The sequence below is a fragment of the Tursiops truncatus genome, chromosome X, assembly GCF_011762595.2.
Source record: "Tursiops truncatus isolate mTurTru1 chromosome X, mTurTru1.mat.Y, whole genome shotgun sequence".
Classification (NCBI taxonomy): Eukaryota; Metazoa; Chordata; class Mammalia; order Artiodactyla; family Delphinidae; genus Tursiops; species Tursiops truncatus.
The window spans coordinates 87,891,071-87,918,998 of NC_047055.1; the positions used below are offsets into that span (position 1 = coordinate 87,891,071).

Consider the following 27,928-nt stretch of genomic DNA (forward strand, 5'->3'; position numbering starts at 1 on the left):
ACCCTGTCAATACTGAGAATGTTCACTTTGATTCCTTGATTAACATGGTGTCTGCCAGGTTTCTCTACTATAAAGTTATTGGTTTTCCTTTTGTAATTAATGAGTATACAGTGAGGAGGCAGTTTGATACTATGCATATATCTCATTCTTCATCAAAATTTCAATTTATTCATTCATTTATACATATCGGTATGGATGCATGGTTTCCTATTTTATTCAATAGGTTATAATCCATTACGTTATTTTGATATTTTTTAGCTTTTTATTTTAAAATAATGATAGATTCATAAGAAGTGATAACAAAAATTGTACAGGGAGGTCCTGTGGGTGCTTCAGTAGATTCCCCAAGTGCTAACATCTTGCATAGTTATAGTACAATATCAAAACCAGGAAATTGACATTGTTATAATCCACAGAGCTTATTCAGATTTCACCAACTTTAAGTGCACTCATTTGTGTGTGTTTAGTTCCATTCAATTTTATTGCATGTAACCACTACCATAATCAATATACAGAACTGTTCTGGGACTTCCCTTGTGGTCTAGTGGGTAATACTCCATGCTCCCATTGCAGGGGGCCCGGGTTCAATCCCTAGTCCGGGAACTAGATCCCGCATGCATGCCGCAACTAAGAGTCTGCATGCCTCAACTAAAGATCCCGCATGCTTCAACGAAGATCCTGCATACCACAACTAAGACCCAGCACAGCCTAAATAAATAAATAAATATTAAAAAGAGAGAGTGAGAGAAAAGTGTCCCATCCCCACAAAGCTTCTCCTTACTACCCCTTTATAGCCAGAATAAACATCCACCTTCCCCACCACTTGAAGCCCTGGCAACGCCTAATCTCTATGTTATTTCCAGCTTATTGCATAAATGTAATCATACAGTATGTGACTTTTTGAGTTTGCCTTTTTCCTTTCTCTTTTTTTTTATTTTTTTTTTTTTTTTTTTTTTTTTTTTTTTTTTTTTTTTGCCTGCTCTGAGTCTTAGTTGCTGCAGGCAGGATCTTTGTTGCCACGTGTGGGATCTTCAGTTGCATCATGCAAACTCTTGGTGGCAGCATATGAAATCTAGTTCCCTCACCAGGGATCAAACCCAGGCCCCCTGCATTGCAACCGCAGAGTCTTAGCCACTGGACCACCAGGGAAGTCCCAAGATTGTCTTTTTTCATTCAGCATAATTCCATTGAAATCCATCCAAGTTGTTGTATGTATCAGTAGTTTGTTCCTTTTTATTGCTGAGCAATATTCCAAAGTATGGATGTACCAGAGTTTGTTTAAACATTCATCCTTAATGTTGAAAGATAGTTGGGTGGTTTTCAGTTTGGGGCTATTCTGAATAAAACTTCTGTGAACATTCATGTACAGGTTTTTATGTGTGAACATAAATTTTCATTTTTCTGGAATAAATGCCCAATAATGAAATTGCTGGATTATGTTTAGTTTTATAAGAAACAGACAAACTATTTTCCAGAAAGGCTGTACCATTTTACATTCCCACTAGCAATATATGACTGATCCAGTTTCTATGTACTGCCAGTATTTAGTGTTATCACTATATTTTATTTCAGCCATTCTGATAGGTGTGTACTGGTTTCTCATTTTGGTTTCAATTTGTATTCCCCTAATGGCTAATGATCATATTTTCTTGTGGCTATTTTCCAACTGTATATCCTTTTTGGTGAAATGAACAACAGCAATAAAACAAAACAAAATAAAATCCTAGGCATATATTTAATAGGAAAACTACAAAACACTCCTGAAAAACACACAACTAGATTTGAACAAATGGAAATAAAAATGGAAAGAATAACTAACATCATAAAGGTTTCATTGTCTTTAGGTTCATTTTAAATTTAAGATGATCCCAATTAAAATATCATATGTCTTCCTGGAGCTAAACAGGTTGATTATAAAGTTAATATGAAAGAATATAGAAGTAAGAGTATCCAAGAAACCCCTGAAAAAAAGGAACCATGACTTGGGTATTGTGAATAATGCTGCAGTGAACATGGGGTGCAGGTATCTCTTCAAGATAGTGATTTCATTTCTTTCAGATATATGCCCAGAAGCAGGACTGCTAGATCATATGGTAGTTCTATTTTTAATTTCTTGAGGAACCTCCATAGCATTAGTCACAATAGTGAAGACATGGAAACAACCTAAGTGTTCACTGACAAAGGAATAAAGGGAGGGGGAAATATATATATATATATATATATATATATATATATATGTGTGTGTGTATATATATATATATATATATATTTGCCATGAGGAAGAAGGAAATCTTGCTGTTTATGAAAACTTGGATGGAACTTGAGGGCATTATGCTAAGTGAAATAAGTCAGAGAAAGACAAATACTGTATGATATCCCTTATATGTGGAATCTAAAAAAGACAGACTCAGAGAAACAGAGAGTAGAAGGATGGTTACCTGGGGCTGGGGAGGAAATGGGGAGATGTTGGTCAAAGGCTATAAACTTCCAGTTATAAGATGAATAAGTTCTGGGGAGCTACTGTGCAGCATGGTGACTATAGTTAACAATACTGTACTGTACACTTGAAAGTTAATAAGAGGGTAGATCTTAACATTCCCATCACACAAAAAAAGGTAACTCTGTGAGGTGATGGATTTCTTAACTAACCTTATTGTGGTAATAATTTTGCAATATGTACATATATCAAATCATCACGTTGTACACCTGAAACGTATACAATGTTATATGTCAATTATATCTCAACAAAGCTGGGGGTGGGGAGAGGAACCTTGAGGAGGGACAAACTCTTCCAGGTATTAAATCATACTATAAAGCCTCTATAATTAAAACATGTGGTACTGGCACACAGACTAGTGAAATTGAATAGAAAATATAGAAACACACCCAAGTGCACAAGGGAAATTATGGTACAGCTGTCATCTCAAATCAGTGATAAAAAAGATGAACACAGTTGATAGGTGGTATTAGGACAAAAGATAGCAAAGTGGAAAAGAGAATTAAACTAGACCCATTCCTCACACTGTATATTAAGACAGATCCTATATGGATCAGAGATCTAAACGTATAAAATAAAATCACACACACATACACATACACAAAGGAAAGGCAGTAAATTCCTTTATAACCTAGGACTGATGAAAACTTTCCTAACAGTGACTCAAAATCTAGAAACCATAAAGAGAAAGACATATATTCAATGACATAAAAATATTTAAAAGTTGTACATGGTAAAAACAACATAGCTAAGTCCAGTCTTGAGGGATGAGGAGAAGAGGAAAAGGAAGAAAAAGTTGGAGGACTTACACTACCTGATTTCAAGCCTTGTTAAAAAGCTCCAGGATCTAAGACAATATGACATAGGTGTGAGGATAAACAAGTAGACCAACAGAACAAAATGGAAAGTCCAGAACAAATTATATATATATATATATTTACTTACTTGCTTATTTATTTATTTATTTAAATTCACCACCTGATTTATGACAAAGGTCACAGTCACAGTACAGTGCAGTGGGAAAAGGATGGTCTTTTTCTTTTTAACTTTATTGAGGTATAATTGACATACATTATATTAGTTTCAGGTGTACAATACAATGATTCGATATTTGTATATATTACAAAATGATGGCCACAGGTCTAGTTAACATCTGTCATCATATGTACTTACAAATATTTTTTCTAGAGATGAGAACTTTTAAGATCTACTCTCTTAGCAACTTTCAAATATGCAATACAGTATTATTGATAGTTAATAGTAGTCTTTCAATTACTGAAGCTGGGTCAGTTAAATATATATATGGAGAGTTCCAGGGTGGTAGAGTGAGATGTTCCATGGACCCCCTCCCAACAAAACTAATAAAGTTGGTGAAATTTTTTTTAAGAAAGCAACCAGTTAAAGTCTCTGCAAATTGTCCTAAGAGCATACAGCAAATGAAGAACTATTTATTCAAGAAAATCTAGGACTTCCCTGGTGGTTCAGTGGTTAAGAATCTGTGCTTCCAATGTGGAAACTAAGATCCTGCGTGCCACATGGTGCAGAAAAGAAAGAAAGAAAAAGAAAAAGAAAGAGAGAAAGAAAGGAAGGAAGGAAGGAAGGAAGCAAGGAAGAGAAAGAAAGAAAGAAAGAAAGAAAGAAAGAAAGAAAGAAAGAAAGAAAGAAAGAAAGAAAGAAAGAAAGAAAGAAAGAAAGAAAGAAAAAATATAGTAAAACTGGGTAAGAATAGTAAGAGTCTGTGGCATTCTGGGACTTCCCTCGTGGCGCAGTGGTTAATAATCCTCCTGCCAATGCAGGGGACACAGGTTTGAGCCCTGGTCCAGGAAGATCCCACATGCCACAGAGCAACTAAGCCCCTGAGCCACAACTACTGAGCCTGCACTCTGGAGCCCGCGAGCCACAACTACCGAGCCTATGTGTCACAACTACTGAAGCCTACATGCCTAGAGCCCGTGCTCCACAACAAGAGAAGCCACCACAATGAGAATCCCACACACAGCAACGAAGAGTAGGCCCTGTGCGTCGCAACTAGAGAAAGCCCGCACACAGCAACGAAGACCCAATGCAGCCAAAAATTAATTAATTAATTTTAATAAATAAATAAATAATAAAAGTGTAGTCTGACATTGAGATTTTTTTTTAATTGTGGCAAAATACACATACCATTAAACTCACCATTTTAACCATTTTAAAGTATACAATTCAGTGGCATTTAATACATTCACAATGCTGTACAACCACCACCTCTATCTAGTTACAAAATACTTTGATCACTTCAAAAAAAAAATCCTACAACCATTAAGCATCCGCTCTCCCACTCTCCTCCAGGAGGAGGGATAGGTTCTTCCCAAAAAATCTCCTCAAAATAGTCATGGACACAGGAAAGTACAGAACGCCTGTTTTACAATCTTACTGGTTAATAGGTAATAATTCAATCTGACAAATATTAGCTTTTATTTACTAAGTGGTCATTGTGAGCCAGGCACTGACTCTGACTCTAGTGTGAAAATTAAATGTCAGCTAAGCCTAAGAATTTCATATTAAAAAAAAATCAAGTCAAGATGGAACAATTCAATCACGTTGTCAGAATGAGACCATACATACTGCGAGGTCTTACACCCTTGCTGAGGAAGGCAGAATAATGGCCCCAAAGATCCCACATCCCAGTCTCTGGAACCTGTAAATATGCTCTTTTACATGGCAGAAGGGACTTTGCACATGTGATTAAGTATCTTGAAATGGAAAGATTGTCCTGGATTATTCAGGTGGGTTCACAAAGTAATCAGAAGTGTCCTTATTAAGAAGGAGGCAGGCAGGTCAAAGAGAAAAGTACATATGATGAAAGAAACAGAGGTTGAAGTGATGCAGGGTCATGAGTCAAGAATGCACACAGCCTCTAGAAGCTGGAAAAGGCAAGGAAATGGATTCTCCCTTAGAGTCTCCAGAAGGGATGCAGCCTTGTCAACGCCTTGATTTTAGCCCACTGAGACTGACTGTGGATCTCCAGAACTGTAAGATAATGTTTGTATTGTTTTAAGCCACTAAATTTGTAGTTATTTGTTATAGCAACAATAAGAAACTTGCAGACATACCTTCCTGAATCATATGATGGTTAGATGTTAAATTACCTCTGAATGTCAGCTATGACATCATTTAAAAAGAGGAAAAAGTGTTTTTTCGTACTAGTCTTTTTAAAATCTTGAGAAAATGAAACATGGTCCTCTCTGTGAAGGCAAAGGGAAGAGGAAGGCAGAATGGTACAAGGTGAAATATTACCTTTCAGAGAGATTAGGGCATCATCTATAAAAATGGGGATAGTGTGAATTTAAAAGACTGTTATGAGTGTAAACCATATAAAATCTACACAAACACTTAACCATGTGGTCCAGTTTCAACACAGAATCATATTCAAGGAAACAACAACCATATAAAAATCACAATTCAGAGCAACTCAAATCCTGATCCAAACTTTCAAGAAAATTATAAAGGGGAAAATTCACTCTTAATGAATAACTTCTCAAAAAATCCTTTGGGGGATTGTCTCATCCTCAGTCTGTAGTAGTGACTCAAAAAATTCTCCTTTTTCTCTTTCTACCCAAAATTGTCCTCAACGCCCACTCCACCACCTCTCTAGTCTAGCTCCTTTCTCACCTCCAAGTCTCAACCCTTAAACATGTATATCTGTGACTCCCAAGTGGGGGCCAGGGATGCTGCTAAACATCCTACAGTGCATAGGTCAGCCTCCAAAACAAAGAACTATTTGGCACAAAATATCAATGTGCCAAGGATGTAGATGAGTCTCTCCATCTCTTGATTTTCTTTTCATTTGGGAATACCTGGATCCTACACTACAAAGGTAGCTCCTTAACCAGGCAGCAGCCTTCCTCTTTAGAAATGGGGGAGGAAAACACCCACAGTCTCTTAGAATTCAATATATTTTCTTTTATCGCTGTCCCGTAAGAATGAATGCAATAACATATATAAAATTCCCAGCATGGTTTCTCAAACCATGGATGCTAACAGGTGCTCAAAAAATATTAGTTCCCAACCCTTTTTCCAGAAGGGAATGAAGAATCCAATTTATTCTTTTTTTTTAACATTTTTTAATTTATTTTTTTCCTAGTTTTTTTTCACACACACACAAACTGTATTTTATTTTTACAAGAGATAAATAAACTGACACCAAGCATTGTAAATGGATGACCACAACAAAAGCAACAATGATTGCAATTACCAAACATGAAACACACTCATACTATGTCATAAGATTGACATTCAGTCCAGTAATTTTAATAAATAAATAAATAATAGAAGTGTAGTCTGACATTGAGATTTTAAGTTAACCAAGTTCTTAAACTTAGCATAACCATCCTGATCCCCGTAGGCTCCATCTGGGAAGCTGACAATTTTCTAGAGTACTCACTGAGGACTGAAGGTTGTAGATGGATACTTTAAACCAACACAGCAGTCCTCATAGCTCTGCTGTGCACCGTTTACCATCCTTCCTCCCTAAACCTCAAGCAAGCTGGTGGTACCCACACTCAGGCCTCTTCTTGAGCACAGCCATCTTCTGTCAGCCCTCCAGAGAGGTGGTTCCTTTTAGCCATGCCCACCCCAAATGTGAGTGAACTCCCTCTCCCCCAAATGCTCTGTGACTGAATCTAATCTTCCTCACCCCACCCTGCCAGGCTTGGGTGCAAGCCCCAGTCTCCATGATACCCATTCTCCACTAAGCGTTCCATCTCTGACCATGATCTCTAGGCCTCAGTGCTGTTTGCCAAGGATTCCAAGGGGAGGTTCCAGGCCTGCATTGCCAGTGTCCTTGCTGTAGCTAAGGGTCTGGCTTGTTGCTAGGCGTTTCACTCTAGCTAAATTCCAGCCTGGGGACTTAAGCTGCTTTATTCCAAGCAAGGCCCCAAATCCCAGGCCTAGGTGCAATGTTAAGTCCCCAAACTGATCACCAAGCCCAAGCTTGCAGCCCTCAACCGACTGGGTGCCCGCACACCAAGGGGAGTCTCCCAGCTGACTCCGCTTTCAGACCCACCCTTGTCTTGACTGGTAAAAATTAGTCTCCATCTGTCACTCTTGACCCTGTCTGAACCTCCACGTGGCAATCTGGCCCGCTTCTGAGGTGAAGAGCAAGGCAGCCTGACACAGAAGCATTTCTTCTGACCCCCTCCCGCTGGCCCCTCACCCACTGCTGGATAACTTTGTCATGAGGCTCCAAGCCCTCATCTCCTGTCCTCGGGTCCTTGTGTCAGGCTCAGGTAGATGCAGTGTTGGTGGACAAGAGGTAGGAAGTGGTCTCCTCCAGTCTGCCCAGACAGATGGTGCACATTGAGGGGAGAGACGTGGTACCCGTGGGCACAGAGAGTTAGCTGTGGGGAAGACAGCTGAGGGCCCACTGAAGGGGAAGGGAAAACAATAGTAGGGACATAGGCGTCAGGGCACAAATATCCTTAGGCCTCTTCCCTCAGACATCTCCCTTCACCTTCAGACACCATCCTTCCCACCTTGTCTCTCCTCCACAGCCTCCCAGGCAGCCCTCCTCACTCCTGCAGGACCAGCCGGGCTATGGTCTCTCCAACCTGTTCTGGCTGTGGTTCACATGCTGGACCCTGAGGGACGCGAGTTTCAGCTCTTAGACATGAACGCACACTTCTCATGGCCTATCCAGGACAGAATGGGTGGGCCACTGCCTGAATGACCAGCATTCACCACCATCACCCAGGACCCTCATAAATACCTTGAGGAAGAAACAAGAGTCTCAGGAGGTGAGGATCATGATCTTGGTGTCCTTGCCCACTGATATTTGTCATCCGTGAGACTGGACATACACTGGGGGCACAGTGGGGGAGGACTTGAGATTGTCTTCAGCAGCAGGAAGGTAACTCCAGGCTAGTAACCCATTCTGAACCCCCCGAGATTCTGCTAAGGCCCAGAGAAGACAAACTCCACGCCATCCCCCAGTACTTTACCTATTTATTTGTTGTGTGCTAGGAGCTGGTTATACAGTAGTGAAAGAGAACAGAGAAAAATCCCTACCCACATAAAGCTTATATATGAGTGGGAAAGACAAGCAATAAGCAGGTAAACAAATAGGTGGACAGAAAGTAATTAAGGGCAAAAAAATTCACACACACACACACACACACACACACACGAAAAGCTATCATTTTAAAATTCAGGATGGTTGTTTTCTGCCTTGGAGAAAGAAGGTCAAGGAAGGCCTCTCTGCAAAGGTGACCTTTAAGCAGAGCATGAGGGAGCAGCCAGCCACGTGGGCAACCAGAGGAAGAGTGTACCAAGCAGAGGGAAAGTCAAACACAGAGGCTTGAGGTGGGAAATTACTGGGTGCCCCTGGGTATTAAGGGCACGTGGCAAGGAGGCCAACATGTCTTGAAGGAAGTGAGTGGGAAGACAGGTTGGAGGAGAGGATGTCAGTAAGGTGACAGGAAATCAGACTGTGTTCTTAAACTTTGCACAACAATCCTGATCCCCATAGGCTCCATCCGGGAAGCTGACAATTTTCTAGAGTGCTCACTGAAGACTGAAGTTTGTAGACAGATGCTTTAAACTAACAAAACAGTCCCCACAGCTCTGGTGTGCGCCACTCAGCATCCTTCTCCCTCAAGCAAGATGGTGGCACCCACACTATGGCCTCTTCTGCAACTACTGGTGTTATGGTGACATAACACACCTTCTCTAAGGCATCATCACGCTGAGAGGCCCCTGTAAGGCCTGGGCCTCCTTGAAAAGCTTGAAGTTCAGTGGGCTTAGGGCTGCTGATTAGGTTGCTGGAGAAGCAGTGTCATGGGTGAGCCTAGCTTGAGGTGTGTAACTACTGGTTAAATGCTAGATTCAAAGTTAAAATAAAGGCTATATGCAACACATTGGGTCTTAGAGAGAGATAACAAATACTGCATGATCTCACTTGTATGTGAAATCTAAAAAAGTTGAACTCAGAGAAGCAGAGAGTAGAGTTGTGGTTATCAGGGGGTGGGGGGAAATGGGGAGACATTAGTCAAAGGGCACAAACTTCCAGTTATAAGATGAACAAGTTCTGGGATCTAATATACAGCATGGTGATTCTAATGATACATTATCCCACTAATGGTACTATATCATATACTTGAATGTTGCTAAAAGAGTACACCTTAAATGTTCTCATCACAAAAATAGAAATGGTAATTATGTAATGGAATAGTGGTAGTAGCTAATGCTATATTGCTAACCATTTTGCAATTTATAACTGTATCAAATAACACATTGTTATGTGATGTTATTACACTGTTATGTCAATTATATCTCAACATAGCTGGGAGAGGAAAAAGAGATAGCAACTACTAAAGGTAAAATGACACCAGCTTGCTAGGCAATCTTGAATAAAGATCCTTCAAAATTGCCACTAAAAAAAAATTGGGTCTTAAAACATAATGTTGTCACAACTTTATTTTTTTTAATGTATGAAGTAGGGACTTCCCTGGTGGTCCAGTGGTTAAGAATCTGCCTTCCAATGCAGGGGACGTGGGTTTGATCCCTGGTCGGGGAACCAAGATACCACATGCCACAAGGCAACTAAGCCTGTGCACCACAACTACTGATCCCGCGTGCTCCGGAGCCCGTGCACCACAACTAGAGAGAAGCCCACACGCTGCAACCACAGAAGCCCGTGTGCCTCAACAAGAGCCCGCATGCAGCAATGAAAGATCCTGCATGCAGCAACGAAGATCCTGCGTGCCAAAACTGAGACCCAACACAGTCAAATAAATAAATAAATAAAATATTTTTTAAAAATAAAAAAAAATAAAATGTATGAAGTATATTTTGGGGTTTTTGGTTTTGTTTGGTTTTGTTTTGCTAAGCACTGAGCCTATGATGATCCCCAATTTACAGATGAGGAAAATTAGGCCCATAGTGTTAAAGTACCTTGTTCAAGGTCACAGAGCTAGTAAGGTGTAAAGTGGGAATTGGAACCCAGTTCTGACTCTACTAATCTGTAAGGATGATAAAGAAATTCTAGGCAGAGGGAGCAGAGGGTGGGAAATGATTTGTTGCCTTCTGTGATCTGTACACGGTACAGAGGAAGAGAAGGAAGGCACCAGAGGCTCAGAGCAGGGCAAGGGTCAGTCACGGAGCACCCTGCCGGCCCCACTAAGGAATTCAAGCTTTTCACTGAAGCAAATGAAGAAATAATCCTCAGTTTTAACGAGTGGGAATAACATAATCACTGTACGTTTTCAGACGATCAGTTTGGTGGCAGTGTGAGGTATGAATTCAAGGAAAGAGAAAGAATGGGATAAGAGAGACATATAGGATACTACTGCAATAGTCCAGGTAGAAAATGTAATAATGGCCTGAAGTAGAAACAGTGAGGATTGGGGATGTTGAGTGAGATTTGAAGAATATAATCCTGGGATCTGATGACTGATTACCTCTAAGAACTGAAGGATAGTATGAGATCTGTTTTGAGCAAGATGAGTTTGTTGCATCTGTGTGACATCCAAATAGAGACATCCATCAGATAGTTGGATAAATGGGTTAACGTCAGCATTTCCCAAAGCAGTTGCCCTAAAAAATGATAGTTCTCTAGGGCATTAGCAAATGTTAACTGAAAAACGAAAGAGCAGGGACTCCATGTAAAAGAAGTTAGGGGGAACGTTTGGTTTCACAAAATTAAACGGGTACATAGTCTTTAATATGCTAATGTATATTGTGAATTTCTAAGAGCAAAGGCATTTCCCCAAATCATTTGACCATGGACCTGGTTTTCTTCCCACAGAGTATCTTGCAGGACTCATGTTCCAAGGAACCCTTTCTGAAATGCTTCTTTTGAGTTTGAGGGAGAAAAGTATGAAATAGCAACATGAGAGCACTCTGCGTTAACATGGCAACTGAAGGCATGGGAACAGTGACATCAATACGGAGCATGTGGAGTGAGAAGAAATGATGACTGAGGACAAAGCCTAAAGGCAAAGAAAAAGCATTCAAAAGGGCACCTAGAAGGATTGGCACGGACAAAGAATGTTGCCTGCCATTTCAGTAAACAAAGGGTGTTGAGGCCATCAAGCCATCAGCCACTGCAGGCCCCCCCAGACAAACACACACAGTGCCCCCTGAGGGGAATTCAGGATGGAGAAAAACAGGATACTGGCCTGAGACAGTTGAGATACATATCTAAGGAATGATTTTAATGAGCCCAGACTCTTGTATCTTCCCCTATATAGAAAAGCACCAAAATCATTAACTGGAGATGTCTGTTTTTTGTGATTTGCAGTAATCATTTTATGTTCAACTACATTTTTTTTTCAGCAAAACACTCATATATCCTGGGTCCTCATTTACCTCTTTGGACCAGTCCCTCAGAGCTATCTGAGTTGCTGTAGCTCAGGCTATAGTCCACAGTAAGTCTGCTAGATAAAACATAATTCTCAACTGTTAGGTTGTGCACTTTTTTTTCATTTAACATTAGTGATAGCTTGTGTCTGGTTAGGTTATCAATAATAAAGTGTATTTTTCCATGACATGATGTTTTATTCATGTTTTATTCTTTCAATTGATTTTTTAAAACTTTCATTGAAGCTTTTATCAGAAAAATGCACACAGCCTAAGCGTATAGCTGACTGGATTATTCCAAAATGAATACACACACACATGTAATTATGCCCCGGTCAAGAAATAGAACACTGATGGAAAGATATACCTTGTTCTTGGATTGGAAGTATCAATATTGTGAAAATGACTGTACTACCCAAAGCAATCTACAGATTCAACACAATCCCTATCAAATTTACCAATGGCATTTTTCACAGAACTAGAACAAAAAAATTTTTAATTTGTATGGAAACACAATAGACCCCGAGTAGCCAAAGCTATCCTGAGAAAGAAAAATGGAGCTGGAGGAATCAGGTTCCCTGACTTCAAACTATACTTCAAAGCTACAGCCATCAAAATAGCATGGTACTGGCACAAAAACAGAAATATAGATCAATGGAGCAGGATAGAAAGCCCAGAAATAAACCCACACACCTATGGTCAATTAATCTATGACAAAGGAGGCAAGAATATACAATGGAGAAAAGACAGTCTCTTCAATAAGTGGTGCTGGGAAAACTGGACAGCTACATGTAAAACAATGAGATTAGAACATTCTCTAAAACCATACACAGAAATAAACTAAAAACAGAACAAAGACCTAAATGTAAGGCCAGACACTATAAAATTCTTAGAGGAAAACCTAGGCAGAACATTCTTTCACATAAATCGCAGCAAGATTTTTTTTGTTCCACCTCTTAGAGTAATGAAAATAAAAACAAAAATAAACAAATTGGACCTAATTAAACTTAAAAATTTTGCACAGCAAGGGAAACCATAAACAAAACGAAAAGACAACCCACAGAATGGGAGAAAATATTTGCAAATGAAGCAACCAACAAGGGATTAATCTCCAAAATATACAAACAGCTCATGCAGCTCTATGTCAAAAAAACAAACAGCCCAATCTAAAAATGGGCAGAAGATCTAAATAGACATTTCTCCAAAGAAGACACACAGATGGCCAAAAAGCACATGAAAAGATGCTCAACGTCACTAATTATCAGAGAATTGCAAATCAAAACTACAACGGGGTTTCACCTCACACTGGTCAGAATGGCCATCATCAAAAAATCTACAAACAATTGGGCTTCCCTGGTGGCGCAGTGGTTGAGAGTCCGCCTGTCGATTCAGGGGACACAGGTTCGTGCCCCGGTCCAGGAAGATCCCACATGCTGCAGAGCAGCTGGGCCCGTGAGCCATGGCCACTGAGCCTGTGCGTCCAGAGCCTGTGCTCCACAATGGGAGAGGCCACAACAGTGAGAGGCCCATGTACCAAAAAAAAAAAAAAAAAAAAAAAATCTACAAACAATAAATGCTGGAGAGAGTGTGGAGAAAAGGGAACCCTCTTGCACTGTTGGTGGGAATGAAATTGGTACAACCACTATGGAGGTTCCTTAAAAAACTAAAAATAGAACTACCATATGATCCAGCAATCCCACTCCCGGGCACATATCCGGAGAAAACCACAACTTGAAAAGATACATGCACTCCAATGTTGACTGCAGCACTATTTACGATAGCCAAGACATGGAAGCAACCTAAATGTCCATTGGCAGAGGAATGGATAAAGAAGATGTGGTACAAATACACAATGGAATATTACTCAGCCATAAAGAAGAATGAAATAATGCCATTTACACAACACGGATGGACCTAGAGATTATCCTACTAAATGAAGTCAGAGAAAGACAAAGATCACATGATATCACTCATATGTGGAATCTAATTGTTTAAAATGATGCAGATGAACTTATTTATAAAACAGAAACAGACTCACAAATTTCAAAACCAAACTTACGGTTACCAAAGGGGAAACATGGCAGGGAGTGATAAATTAGGAGCTTGGGATTAACATACACACACTACTATATGTAAAATAGATAACCAACAAGGACCTACTGTATAACACAGGGAACTCTACTCAATGTTTTGTAATAATCTATATGGGAAAAGAAGCTGAAAAAGAATGAATATATGTATATGTATAACTGAATCACTATGTTGTACACCTGAAACACAACATTGTAAATCAACTATACTCCAATAAAATTTTTAAAAGTAAATAAAAATTTAAAAAAGAAATAGAACCTTATCAGCACCCCTAGAAACTCCGTTTGTGCCTTCCCAAGCACTATCCTCCTGCCTCCTCAAAGTAACCACTATCCTGACTTGTTACACCACACGTTTGTTTTGTCTGTGCTTGAACTTTAATAATTGGAATAGCATTGGATGTACAGTTTGGTGTCTGACGTCTTTCACTCAACATCATGTTATGAGATTCATCCATGTTGTTTCATATACCTATGGTTTGTTCTTTTAGTCACAGTCTAGTATTTCATTGTGTGAATATATCATAATTTAACCATTGTATCATCACGGACATTTGTGTTGCTTCCAGGTTCTTATTTCAACAAAGAACACTGATGTAAACATTCATCTACATGACTTTTAGTGTGCATATGAATGCATTTCTGCTGGGTAGATGCCTAGGAGTGGAATAGCTGGGAAACAGGGTATGCATATGTTAAAATTTAGTAGATAATGCCAAATAGTCCTCCATAGTTGCTGTACCAATTTGTAATTTCACCAGCAGTGTGTGAGAACTCCAACTGCTCCATATTCTCACCAACACTTGGCATTGTTAAATGTATTTGTAAAATTATTTGTAAAGGCATTTATTACATTTCTCTAATTATTGGCAATAAGCAACCCTTTCTGGAACATCAGGGGAAGTCATGACTAGAGATGACACTTGAAAGACATTGCGTTACTGTAAAAGCTGAAAGTAAAAAAGTGACACAAGGGCTTCCCTGGTGGCGCAGTGGTTGACAGTCCGTCTGCCGATGCAGGGGACATGGGTTCGTGCCCCGGTCCGGGAAGATCCCACATGCCACGGAGCGGCTAGACCCGTGAGCCATGGCCACTGAGCCTGTGCGTCCGGAGCCTGTGCTCCGCAACAGGAGAGGCCACAGCAGTGAGAGGCCCGCGTAACCGCAAAAAGAAAAAAAAATGTGACCCAAATCACTCTGGTTCTGCAGCTTTAGATGGGCTCAGTTTTTCATTACAGGCTTTTCTTAGTAATAGTGTTCATTATCCTTATAACTGTCATAGATTCCTGTACCTAAGGCAGGTCTCAGGAGTGGGGACCCCCCCCTTCGCTTTTGGGCTTTGTATCACAGTATGAGAGATTTGCATGCATTAATTCGCATGCATTATATGCATTCACATGCACATAAAAAGTATGATTCCCCCATCCCCCCCTTAACTGAAACTTTCATTTACATGGTTCTCTAAAACACTTTCGACTGAAATTATCTTACTCTTAAGTATTTGACTGCTTTGGTCCCAAACATCATAGTCTGAATATCTGATGGTCCTCCAAACACAAATTGTATCCTGCTGACACTGATGGGAAGGGCTTTGAACAAGTATCTTCCTGGGGCAGCAGGAGGAAGAACTCATGGATTCAATGCTAAGAGTGTTCCAGCTTCTCTGGAGTGGCACTGAGAGCTGAGGCTGGGGGGTGCCAGGGCCTACAGCTGGTGGAGTGCAGTGTTGCCTGTTGCCTCTGAGTTGGGCCACACCCTAAACAAGTGCCCACTCTCATCTGCCTCCCACTGTTTCCTATATTTTTTTAAACATGTTTGACATATAACATTGTGTCCCCTATATTATTACACACCAAGTTTAAACTTACTAAGTTAAAGTATTGTTATTGTTTTTTTGTTTTTTTTTTTGCCAAGCCACGTGGCATGTGGGATCTTAGTTCCCCAACCAGGGATCGAACCTGCGCCCCCTGCATTGGGAACATGGAGTCTTAACCACTGGACAGCCAGGGAAATCCCTTTTGCCTCTTTATTTTAATTGAAGTATAGTTGATTTACAATATTGTGTTAATTTCTGCTGTACTACAAAGTGATTCAGTTAAACATATATATGTGTATATATGTATATATAAACACACACACATTCTTTTTTATATTCTTTTCCATTATGGTTTATCACAGATAGTGAATATAGTTCCCTGTGCTATACAGGAGGACCTTGTTGTTTACCCATTCTATATATACTAGTTTGCATATGTTATTTTCTTTATATAATTTTCATAACTCTTTCAAGTGCAAGGTGTCATTTTTTTAAATGTTTTGGAAGGCTATATTAATAAAGTCTAACAGCCAAAATAAAAATGTCTATAATGAATGCACATCAAGCATGATATTATCTCTTGAAAGGTCTCCAGTGTTTGATATGAATTTTTATAGGAAACTCTATTAGCTGGGAATGAAAATTTCAATAAAGAAGTATAATTTTCCTTCCTGAATCTTGTAGTTTTTTCAAGGTGATTTCAATTATTGGCAATTACAAAGGTTAAGATTCTTAGAGATTAGTTATTTAACACTTTTCAGAAATAGTAAAGCCTAAAAAATTGGCATATTCTTCCCTATAATATAAAGAAATGAAACATCTTTCTTCTTTCCTTATTTTTCTTTTACCTTCTTTTCTTCTTTTATACCTCCCAGTCATTCCCTTAACTTTTACCTTCCCTCTACTTTTTAATGTATCCTTATAAGAAAATTTCACTTTATGAAAATATTACCAGCAACACAAAGGTTTTTTTTTAATTCAGTTTAATTTAAAACCTGAGGAGATGAGCTGAATTTACCCTACATAGAAGAATATAGAAGAAATAAACAGGTAACCATGTGTTAAAATAAATTTAGATGTTTGGATAGTAATATTGATTTAAACATAAGTCTCTGGCAACAGAAAGCTGTTTTATTTACACCACTCAAGGGTTTACAAAAAGTGACTATGAATACACAGAAACTGTACAAAAGATAAATGTCAGAATACAAAGGACCTTTAAATTTAAATGAGATTATTCTATCCAAAAGCATAAAGACTTTGCCTTACATTTATCCTCTTATCATAACACTAAAATCCTTATTTAGCTTTTATCTGATTTTACCTATTTGCTTCTACATTTTTATTAGGGGAATTCCAAAGTTGTAACAATGGCACTTGAATAATAAGAAAACATTCATTTTCATGTTCTAATTTTTAAAATCTGTTTGTTTGTTTTGCTTTGTGTGTGTGTGTGTGTGTGTGTTTTGGTTCTGGTCACATTTTGTTTTGTTTTGGTATATTTGGTGGCATGTGGGATCTTAGTTCTCTGACCAGGAATCGAACCCAGGCCCCCTGCACTGGAGGCATGGAGTCCTAACCACTGGACCACCAGGGAATTCCCTGTTCTGATATTTTCAACAAAATATTTTCTATTTGAACCATATTAACCAAGATTGAATGAGACAACCTTATAGCTAAGGGTACTGCTTAAAATTCTCTATTCACTAGTCATTTCCTATAAAATGCTAGTAAGTTTCTAAGCTACAAGGCCTGAATGTTCATGTATAAATTGCAGGCAAATGGCTCGAACATGGTGTCCTGGCCACCTTGCTTTTCTCCACATAGGTCACATAGTCAAGGTCTGATTGCAGTCACCCGAGTTCTGGCAGAATGCCCTGTGATGTTCCCCTGGAACAGGGCAGTCTTGTGAGGAGCTGTTACAGGACATTCCTCATCTGCCTCCCTATCTTCCAGAAGTCTTGCTATCTTGCCAAAGGTTCCCACAAAGTCATTTCTCATCTGTCCCCCCTGGATTGGGTAAGGCACGGGACTTTCAGCTTTGCTGCCTCCCCTTAGGGTACAGCTGCAGGCTTCTGTGTAAGTCATACAACTGCTTGTGTGTAGTTTAGAGAAGGGTTCTCAATGACAGAGTGACCCACCATGCATGTTTTCTGTCACCTGGCCCCTCTGGTTCAGTGTCGCACAGTACTGACCTTGCTTTTACTGTCTATGTAAATAATAAATCCTTGTGGTTCATTGTCTCCTTAGCAGCTGAGTCTATGGAAATATGACAAACCAACTTAACTGCACTGCCGCTTAGGGACTGCTTGACCACTTGACAAATTGACACCCAACGTGGGGCAGGTAAAGTCATGATGCCTCTTTGGAGAAAAGATATAAAGGCAGTGTAGGCCAAGTTAGGGGTTATGAGGAAACCCCCTGGGATCTGGCAGTTCATGCTTTTTCTCTTTTCAGGGCACTGCCACATGTAAAAAGCACTCATGGGACAAACTCTGCCCTCCCCCTACAATTTGTCACTAGTGGATGAGTCATGATTTAGTGCAACTACCTCGACCTTATGAGGTCCAAAGCTTTCACTATATAGATGATGTCCTGTTGGTTAGCAAGTCAAAAGCCTTAGTGTCAGCAGCCCTGACTATGGTGTAATTTCATCTTTACCAGCAGGGGTAGCTGATCAACTCCAACAACATCCAGAGTCCTGCTTGCCAAGTAAAGTTTCTTGGACTTACGTGGGTGGATTTACAATACACAATCCCTCTGGAAACCAAGTTTAGAAGTGTCTTACAAAATAGGGGACTGCTTGCCAAACTTGTAACTTCTGGCAAAGTCTTGTGATTAAAGAGCCCCCATTATACTGGGCATTGGCCCCACCCTCTCCTAATAGATTAACATCAGATCTGTGACACACTTTCTGGTTATCAGTGGTGCCTCATCACAGTTGATATTTGTTCAAACTGTGTTATGTTTTACTTGATGGACATACACCCAAATGGTTCTAATGGATGCTGCTAAAAGTACTGGAATAACAGGTGCTTTAAGTAGGCATAATACTTCTCTTGATTTTAGGGAATGTTCCCAGTGGAAAAATGGCCACAACTAAAGCAGTAGCAGTAGAATAAGACACAACCAGGAGCCCACCTGGCTTCCACAGCCATATGGTGTCACTAAAATAACACAGATGGGGGAGGGGTGGCTGATCATTGTATTAAACAAAAACCTAATAGAGATGGAAGTGCTTTTAAAAAAATTCAACAGACTGCCATCCCACTTAGGCCAGTCAGACCTAATGAGGCTTTTGAACTACAAGTATCAGTGACTGACAATTATGCAGACTGGAGCCTGTAGGAAAAAGAAGTTGCCACTAGGTCACAGTCCCCACCACCACCACCACCCCCCCCCCTCCCGTGGCTTTGCACATGTCACTTCCCTTGACACATCAAGACTCCTGATAACTGGACCTGATTCATGGACAGATTAGCTAAATTAGAGTCTGACAGGGCATGCTGGGACACTTGCAGCAGTGCAACCACCAAAACAAAACAAAACAAAACAACCATTTGAAACTTTGCATGGAGCATGCAGACCAAGGAGAGGGCCCTGAATCCCTGAGGGTAGCACCAGCACAGATGTGGCAGGAGGCACTAGGAAACCAAAAAACGTGCTCCCACCTCCCAGTCTCACACTTTCCATCCCACACCCATGGGCACCATACAGAACCAGGAAATCAACATCCACCCCTGGCACCAACAAAGACTGATGTGGTGCTCCAGTGGCACCAGGCAAACAAAGCAGACCAGAATGACATTGCAAGGTCTCTGAAAACTAAATTATCATTGGAACCACAGCCCCAAAAGGTCAGGACCTATATGATAAACCTAAACAGAATGACTGCTAAAACAGAAGATTTAAATAGGATCCTGGGTCTCCTGACATGATAGACAAAATGTGCAGGATACAATAAAAAATCAGGGGCCATACCAAAAGCCAGAAAAATCACAATGTGAATGAAAAGACAATCAATAGAAGCCAATACCAAGATTAATCAGATATTGGAACTATCTGACAAGGATTTTAAAGTAGTTTTTATAAAAATGATTTAACAAGGAATTACAAATAAACTTGAAACAAATGAAGAAATAGAAATTCTCACCAAATATAAGATATAAAATAAGAACCAAATGGAAAGATAGAACTGAAAAATATAAGCAAAATTTAAAACTCAGGCAGAAAAGATCAATGGCAGGATGAATTTGACAGAGGAGAAGTGACCTTGAAGATAAACAATAGAAATTACCCAATCTGAACAACAGAGAGGAAATACACTGAAGAAAAAAAGGTGAATAGAGTCTCAGGGGCCTATATGGCAATAACAAAGATTTAAGATTCATATCATTAGACTGCCAGAAGTAGAGGAGAAAGAGAGTAGTGATGAAAAAGTATTTGAAGAAATAATGGTTGAAACCTTCCCAAATTTGGCAAGAGACGCAAACCTACAGATTTAAGAAGCTGAGAAAACCACAGTAGGAGAAACCAAAAGAAAGCCATGCCAATAGATCATAATTAAGCTTTTGAAAACTGAAAACAAAGAAAAAAACTTGAAATCAACTAGAGGAAAATGACACATTATGTATAGGAGAACACTGATTAGAATAACAGTGAATTTCTCATCTGAAATCAGAGACTAAAGGACATGGCACATTTTTCAAGTACTGAAAAGAAAAAGCTGTCAATTGAGAATTGTATATTGGGCAAAATTATCCTTCAGGAATGAAAAGGAAATAAAGACATTCTCAGATGAAAGAAAAGTAAAACAATTTGTTGCTAGTAGATCTACCCCCTTCAAGAAGGGCTAAAGGAAGTTCTCCAAACAAAAATAAAATAATAACAGACAAAGGCTTCAGGAAGCAAAAAAAAGAACCACAGAATGGGTTAACATGGAGTGAATGTCTTTCTCCTCATGAGCTTTTTAAACCATATTTGATGATTTAAGCAAAAATAATAACAACATCTGATATGTTCAGTGTATATAGAGGAAACACTTAGGACAATTATGTTTTAAAAGTCAGAAGGATATGGGCTTCCCTGGTGGCGCAGTAGTTGAGAGTCCACCTGCCGATGCAGGGGACGTGGGTTCATGCCCCGGTCCGGAAAGATCCCACATGCCGCGGATCGGCTAGGCCGGTGAGCCATGGCCGCTGAGCCTGCGCGTCCGGAGCCTGTGCTCTGCAACGGGAGGGGCCACAACAGTGAGAGGCCCGCGTACCACAAAAAAAAAAAAAGTCAGAAGGATAAAGGGACCTAAAGTGAAATAAGTTTTCTCCACTTCAATCAAAGTGGTAAAACATTGCTATCAGTAGACTGTGACGTTACACCTGCACATTGTAATACCTAGAGCAACCACTAAGAAAACCACACAAGAGACATACTCAAAAATAATGTAAATAAAAAAAAATGGAATTCTAAAAAATGCTTATGTACCCAAAGGAAGGCAAGAAGAAAGAAACAGAAGAGTAAGAATCAGAGGGAACAAATAGAAAACAAATAATAAAATGGGAGACATAAACCCAAACTTTAAGTTTAAATGGTCCAAATATACCAGAGATTGGCAGAGTGAATAGAAAACACAGCCCAACTATATGCTGTCTACAAGAAATTCACTTCAGGGACTTCCCTGGTGGTCCAGTGGTTAAGACTCTGTGCTTCCACAGCAGGGGGCACAGGTTTGATCCCTGGTCAGGGAACTAAGATCTGCCTGCCATGCAGCATAGCCAAAAAAAGAAAGAAAGAAAGAAAGAAAGAAAAAAGATAAGCAATGCAAACATACATTTTTTAAAAAGTAGACTTAAAAAAAAAGTAGACTTGAGCGCAAATAAACTTAGAGACAAAGAGAAACTTTGCATAATGATAAAAGAATCAGTCCACCAAGAAGACATAGCAATCCTAAATGTGTATGCACTAAAGAAAATAGCTTCAGGATACATGAAGCAAAAACTGATGGGGCTGAAAGGAGAAATAGATAAATCCACAATTATAATTGAGGACTTCAGCAATTAATAGAACTAGTGGAGAGAAATTCAGCAATGATAAAGAAGAATTGAACACCACCACTGATCAACAGAATCTAATTGATACTTATAAAACATTCAACCCAACAATAACAGAATATACATTCTTTTCAAGTGCCCATGGAACATATTTACCAAGATGGACCATTACCTGAGTCATAAAACAAATCTCAACAAATTTAGAAGAATTTGTTGCATATAGCATGTACATATATCATATGGTCTTGACCATATGGAATCAAACTAGAAATCAATAAAAAGAGACAACAGGAAAACCTCTAGAACACTTATTTAAAAACATGCTTCTCAGTCATCTATGGGTCAAAATGGAAGTCAAAAGGAAATTTTTACAAATACATAGAACTGAAATAAAAGAGAAAATACAACATCAAAATATGTGCAGTGCACTAAAGCAGTGCTGAGAGGGATAGTCACAGCACTAGATGCTTACATTAGAAAAGAGGAAAGTTCTCAAATCAATAATCAAAGTTCCTACCCCAAGAAACTAGAAAAAGAAGAGCAAAAATAAATCCAAAGCAAGCAGAAGGAAGGAAATAATAAAAATAAGAGCAAAACTCAATAAAGTTGAGAACAAAAATGATAAAATCAATGAAATAAAAAGATAGATTTTTGAAAAGATCGATAAAATTGAAAAACCTCTAGAAAGACTGAGAAAGATAAAAAGAGAGACGATACAAATCACCAATATCGGGAATAAAATGGGATTATCTCTACAGATCCTGTAACTATTAAAAGGATTATAAGATAATATCAATACTATGAACAACTGTAGGCTCATAAACTCAACAACTTAGAAGAAATGCACTGAATACTCCAAAACCACAAACTACCCAACTCATCTAAACAGTCCTATAACCATCAAAGAGATTGGATTTGTTATTTTTAGCCCTCAAAACGGAAATCTCCAGGCCCAGATGTTTTCCCTGAAGAATTCTACCAAATGTTTTAAAGAGAAATTAGCACCAATTTTATAAAATCTCTTCCAGATAAGAGAACACTTCCTAACTCATTTTATGAGGCCAGTTTTACCTTGCTATCAAAACCAGAAAAAAAGGACAAAAAGGAAAAGAAAAATACAGATTGCTACCTCTCTTGAACTTATCCACAGAAATTCAACAAAACATTAGCAAATCAAATATTGCAATGTTTATAAAGAATTATACACCACAGTTGGGGCTTCCCTGGTGGCACAGTGGTTAAGAATCCGCCTGCCAATGCAGGGGACACGGGTTCAAGCCCTGGTCCAGGAAGATCTCACATGCTGCAGAGCAACTAAGCCCGTGCTCTGCAACAAGAGAAGCCACCGCAATGAGAAGCCTGCACATCGCAATGAACAGTAGCCCCCACTCACCTCAACTAGAGAAAAGCCCGCGCACAGCAACGAAGACCCAACGCAGCCAAAAATTAACTAAAAACAAAAAATTTTTTTTTAAAGAATTATACACCACAACCAAGTGAGATTTATTCCAGGTATGAAAGAAAGGCTGGTTCAATGTTCAAAAATCAACCAATGTCAGCCACCAACCATATCAAGAAAAATTATATAATCATATCAATTGATGGGGAAAAACAAAAAAAACCCAAAACAGGATTTGACAAACTCTAACAGCCAGATTTCTGGTTCCTGGAGATGTTGGAGTGGACATGCTTCTCCCTATTTCTACCACCAAGTACAGCTAAAAACCTGGATATTGTATATAAACGAGACTCTAGAAGACTCTGAAAGGTGGAGAAAAGACAGCAGACTGGCTAGTGTCTCGAGACTCAAAGAATGACATAGTGGTGAGTTCCCTGGCTTTTCTTTTGCGTAATAGATCCAAGACAAAGGTGATGGAGAAACCAGCAACCCCAAAACACTAAGTAGTGCAGACAAGAAAAGACCCAGGAAACCATTTTCTCCCAAAGGGTCAGGCGAGAGGCGGCCTAATAAGAGAGCAAGAAGGTGAATGTCGGGACTGATAAACTTGCTATGTGTACCTGTGTTAAGGAAAATCTAAAATCCTCCTACCTTTCTCCTTTACTTTCATACAGAACACCACTTCTGATAACTTTTTTTTTGGTCTGTGTGGCTTGCAGGATCGTAGCTCCCCGACCAGAGATTGAACCCGGGCCCTTGGCAGTGAAAGCGCAGAGTCCTAACCACTGGACCGCCAGGGAATTCCCACTTCTGATAATTCTGGTCACCAAATGTGTGGAGGTTTTTCCCCCACCAAGCAATTCTCTGTGACACCAGCTGGGTGTCTTACGACTTAATTCTGACACACACATCTACCTGGAGATCACATCAGATCCCACGGGTTAAGGGCTGAGTCCCATGAGACTGCCCCCACAACTTCAGATGCCAATCGAAAGTAGTAGGTCCCCAGGTTACCCACCACTTCTGTCTGACTCAGCTACACATGGGAGATTTCCATGACCTCTTCCCCCTTGGATTCACTAAAGAGGCTCACAGAACTCAGGGAAACACTCACGTTTATCAGTTTATTAAACGATATGGTAAAGGATACAGAGGAACAGCCAGATGAAGAGACACACAGGGAGAGGTCTGGGAGGGTCCTGAGCACAGAAGTTTCATCCCCATGGAGTTGGGGTGCATCACCCTCCTGGTGTGTGGATGGTTCACCCACCTGAAAGCTCCCAGAACTCCATGCTATTGGGATTTTATGAAGGCTTCCTCACGTAGGCATGATTGATCATTAAGTCCATTTCCAGCCCTCTCCCCTCTCTGGAGGATGGAGGTTGGGGCTGAAAATGCCAAGCTCCTAATCATGGTTTGGTCTTTCTGGTGACCATCCAGGAGCCCACCCAGAGCCACCTCATTAGAAATTCCAAAGGATTTAGGAGCTCCGTGTCAGGAACCAGGGTGAAAGACCAAATATTAGAAGAAAAGATTCTCCTGTGCTCTTATCACTTAAGAAATTACAAGGGGACTTCCCTGGTGGCGCAGTGGTTAAGAATCCACCTGCCAATGCAGGGGACATGGGTTCAAGCCCTGGTCCAGGAAGATCCCACATGCCGCGGAGCAACTAAGCCCGTGCACCACAACTACTGAGCCTGCACTCTAGAGCCCGCGAGCCACAACTACTGAGCCCGCGTGCCACAACTACTGAAGCCCATGTGCCTACAGCCCGTGCTCCGCAACAAGAGAAGCCACCGCAATGAGAAGCCCGTACACTGCAATGAACAGTAGCCCCCGCTCACCTCAACTAGACAAAAGCCCGCACACAGCAACAAAGACCCAACGCAGCCAAAAATGAATCAATTAATTTTTTAAAAAAACTTCAAAAACAAAAAAAGAAATTACAAGGGTTTTGGGAGCTCTGTGCCAGAAACTGGGGGTAAAGACCAAATGTATATTTCTTATTATAAATCACAATATCACAGTAACAAAGACAGAGAAGCTACTTACATTTCTGGCCATGCGTGATCTGTCTAAATATTTCATCCAGGGAAAAATAAATCAAAGAGATTATTTTCAGTATAAAAGGGATTCAAAATTTATATGGCTTAACCATGGAGATATGCATTAGCCTATGTGCCTGTAGGCCACAGACACATAGTAATATTACTAATAATATTTATACATTAGAAAGTTTTTTAAATGTAAAAGACAATTGTCTTTTTTTGTTAATTTACTAATAATGGAAATCTGCCTTTGAGAAGAAACTCTGAATATATCTTAGAGTAGGGGCTGGCAAACTGTGGCCTGTGACCAAATACGGGCCACTGTCTCTTTTTGTAAATAAAATTGTTTGGTTTTTTTGCCATGCTGCATGGCATATGGGATCTTAGTTCCCCATCCAGGGATCGAACCCATGCCCCCTGCAATGGAAGCACAGAGTCTTAACCACTGGACTGCCAGGGAAGTCCCATCTTTTTGTAAATAAAGTTTTATTGGAAAACACACAAATGGCATTTCTATATACTAATTGTAATCAAAGGTAAAAACACAATACCATATACAATTGCTCCAAAAAAATTAAATACTTAGGTACATAGTTAACAAAACATGTACAGGGTCTGTATGCTAAAAGTTACAAAATACTGATGACGGAAATCAGAGGAGCTCTAAATAACTGGAAAGATACATCGTGTTATGGATTGGAAGACTCAACGTGGTAAGAAATGTCAATTCCCCCCAAACGGATCTATAGGTTAATGCAATTACTATGAAAATGTCATCGATATAGACAAGCTTTTTCTAAAATTTATATGGAAAAGCAAAGGCTAAAATAGCTAAAACAATTTTGGAAAAAGAAAAAAAAGCAGGAGGAACCACTCCACCTGATATTAAGGCTTACTATAGAGCTACAGGGATCAAGAGTGTGGTACTGGCAGAGGCAAATAGATCAATGGAACAGAATGGAGAGTCCAGACATAGACCCACACAAATACGCCCAATTGACTTTTGTCAAGGAAGTGAAAGCAATTCAACAGGAGAAGGACAGCCTGGTCAACAAATGGCGCTGGAGCAAGTGGATATCAATGGGAAAAAACCTGGAACCTCGCACCTTACACAAAATTAACTCGAAATGGATCACGGACTTAAATGTAAAACATAAAACTTTAAAACTTTTAAAAGAAAACATAGGAGAAAATCTTCAGGACATCAGCCTAGACAAAGAGTTCTTATACATGACACAAAAACAATCCATAAAAGGGAAATGTAACTAACTGGGTTTCATTAAAATTAAAAATTTTCACCTTGGGAGGGACTCTGTTAAGAGAATGAAAACACAAGCTACATACTGGGAGAAAATAATTGCAAGATGTATATCTGACAAAGGACTTGTATCTAAAATATGTAAAGAACACTCAAAACTCAACAGTGAAAACCAAAAAAATCCAATTAGAAAATGGGCAGAAGGCATGAAGAGACATTTTACCAAAGAGGATATACAGATGGCAAATAATGTTGTTGGACATCATTAACCATCAGGGAAATGAAAATGAAAACCACAGTGACATATACCTAGGCAACTATCAAAATGGCTAAAATAAAAAATAGTTACAAAACTAAACACTGGAGAGGATGCAGAGATCACCTACACATTGCTGGAGAGAATTTCAAATGGTACAGCTACTTTGGAAAATAATTTGAGTTTGGCAGTTTCTTATAAAACTAAACATGTGGGCTTCCCTGGTGGCGCAGTGGTTTAGAATCCACCTGCCAATGCAGGGGACATGGGTTCGATCCCTGGGCCAGGAAGATCCCAAATGCCATGGAGCAACTAACCCCATGCGCCACAACTACTGAGCCTGCGCTCTAGAGCCTGAGAGCCACAACTACTGAGCCTGCGTGTCACAACTACTGAAGCCCACACGCCTAAAACCCATGCTCCACAACAAGAGAAGCCACCACAATGAGAAGCCCATGCACCACAATGAAGAGTAGCCCCCGCTCGCTGCAACTAGAGAAAGCCCGAGCACAGCAGCAAGGACCCAATGCAGCCAAAGATAAATAAATAAATTTATTTTAAAAAATTTAAGAAATAAAACTAAACCTGCAACTACTATATGACCCAGGATTGCATTCCTGGGCATTTATCCCAGAGAAATGAAAACTTATGTTCACTCCAAAACCTGTATATGAAATGGTCTTAACAGCTTTATTCATAATATCTAAAACTGGAATTATCCAAGATATCCTTCAGTGAATGAATGGTTAAACAAACGGTGGTAACATCCATATGATGGAATATACTTAGCAATTAAAAGGAATAAACTGGGACTTCCTTGGTGGTCCAGTGGGTAAGACTACATGCTCCCAATGCTGGGGGCCCAGTTCCATCCCTGGTCTGGGAAATAGATCCCGCATGCATACTGCAACTAAGTGTTCACATGCCGCAACTGAGAAGTCTTCATGCCGCAACTGAGAAGTCCTCATTCCACAACTGAGAAGTCTGCATGCCACAGCTAAGAAGTCCAAATGCCACAACTAAAGATCCCGCATGCCGCAACTAAGACCTGGTGCAACCTAAATAAATAAATAAATAAATATTATAAAATAAATAAATAAAAGGAATAAACTATTGACACACGGAACAACTTAGTTGGATCTCAAAGGAATTGTAATGAGGGAAAAAAGCCAATCTCAAAA

At 39.7% G+C, this 27,928-nt stretch overlaps 1 protein-coding gene across 6 annotated transcripts in view; it reads right to left on the bottom strand.

The window, feature by feature from the left end:
• Positions 1-911: 911 nt before the first annotated feature.
• The window catches only part of CDK16 (cyclin dependent kinase 16), a 96,420-nt gene continuing 69,403 nt past the window's right edge, over positions 912-27,928 (bottom strand). For 4 of the 6 annotated variants that reach the window (XR_012329184.1, XR_012329181.1, XR_012329182.1 and 1 more), the window contains one exon: positions 16,851-27,805. The gene's annotated coding sequence lies outside the window, so the exon portion shown is untranslated. Of the gene's footprint in view, positions 8,116-8,243; positions 8,336-16,850; positions 27,806-27,928 lie in introns of those variants that run through there. The other 2 variants (XR_012329183.1, XR_012329180.1) reach the window with 2 other exon arrangements.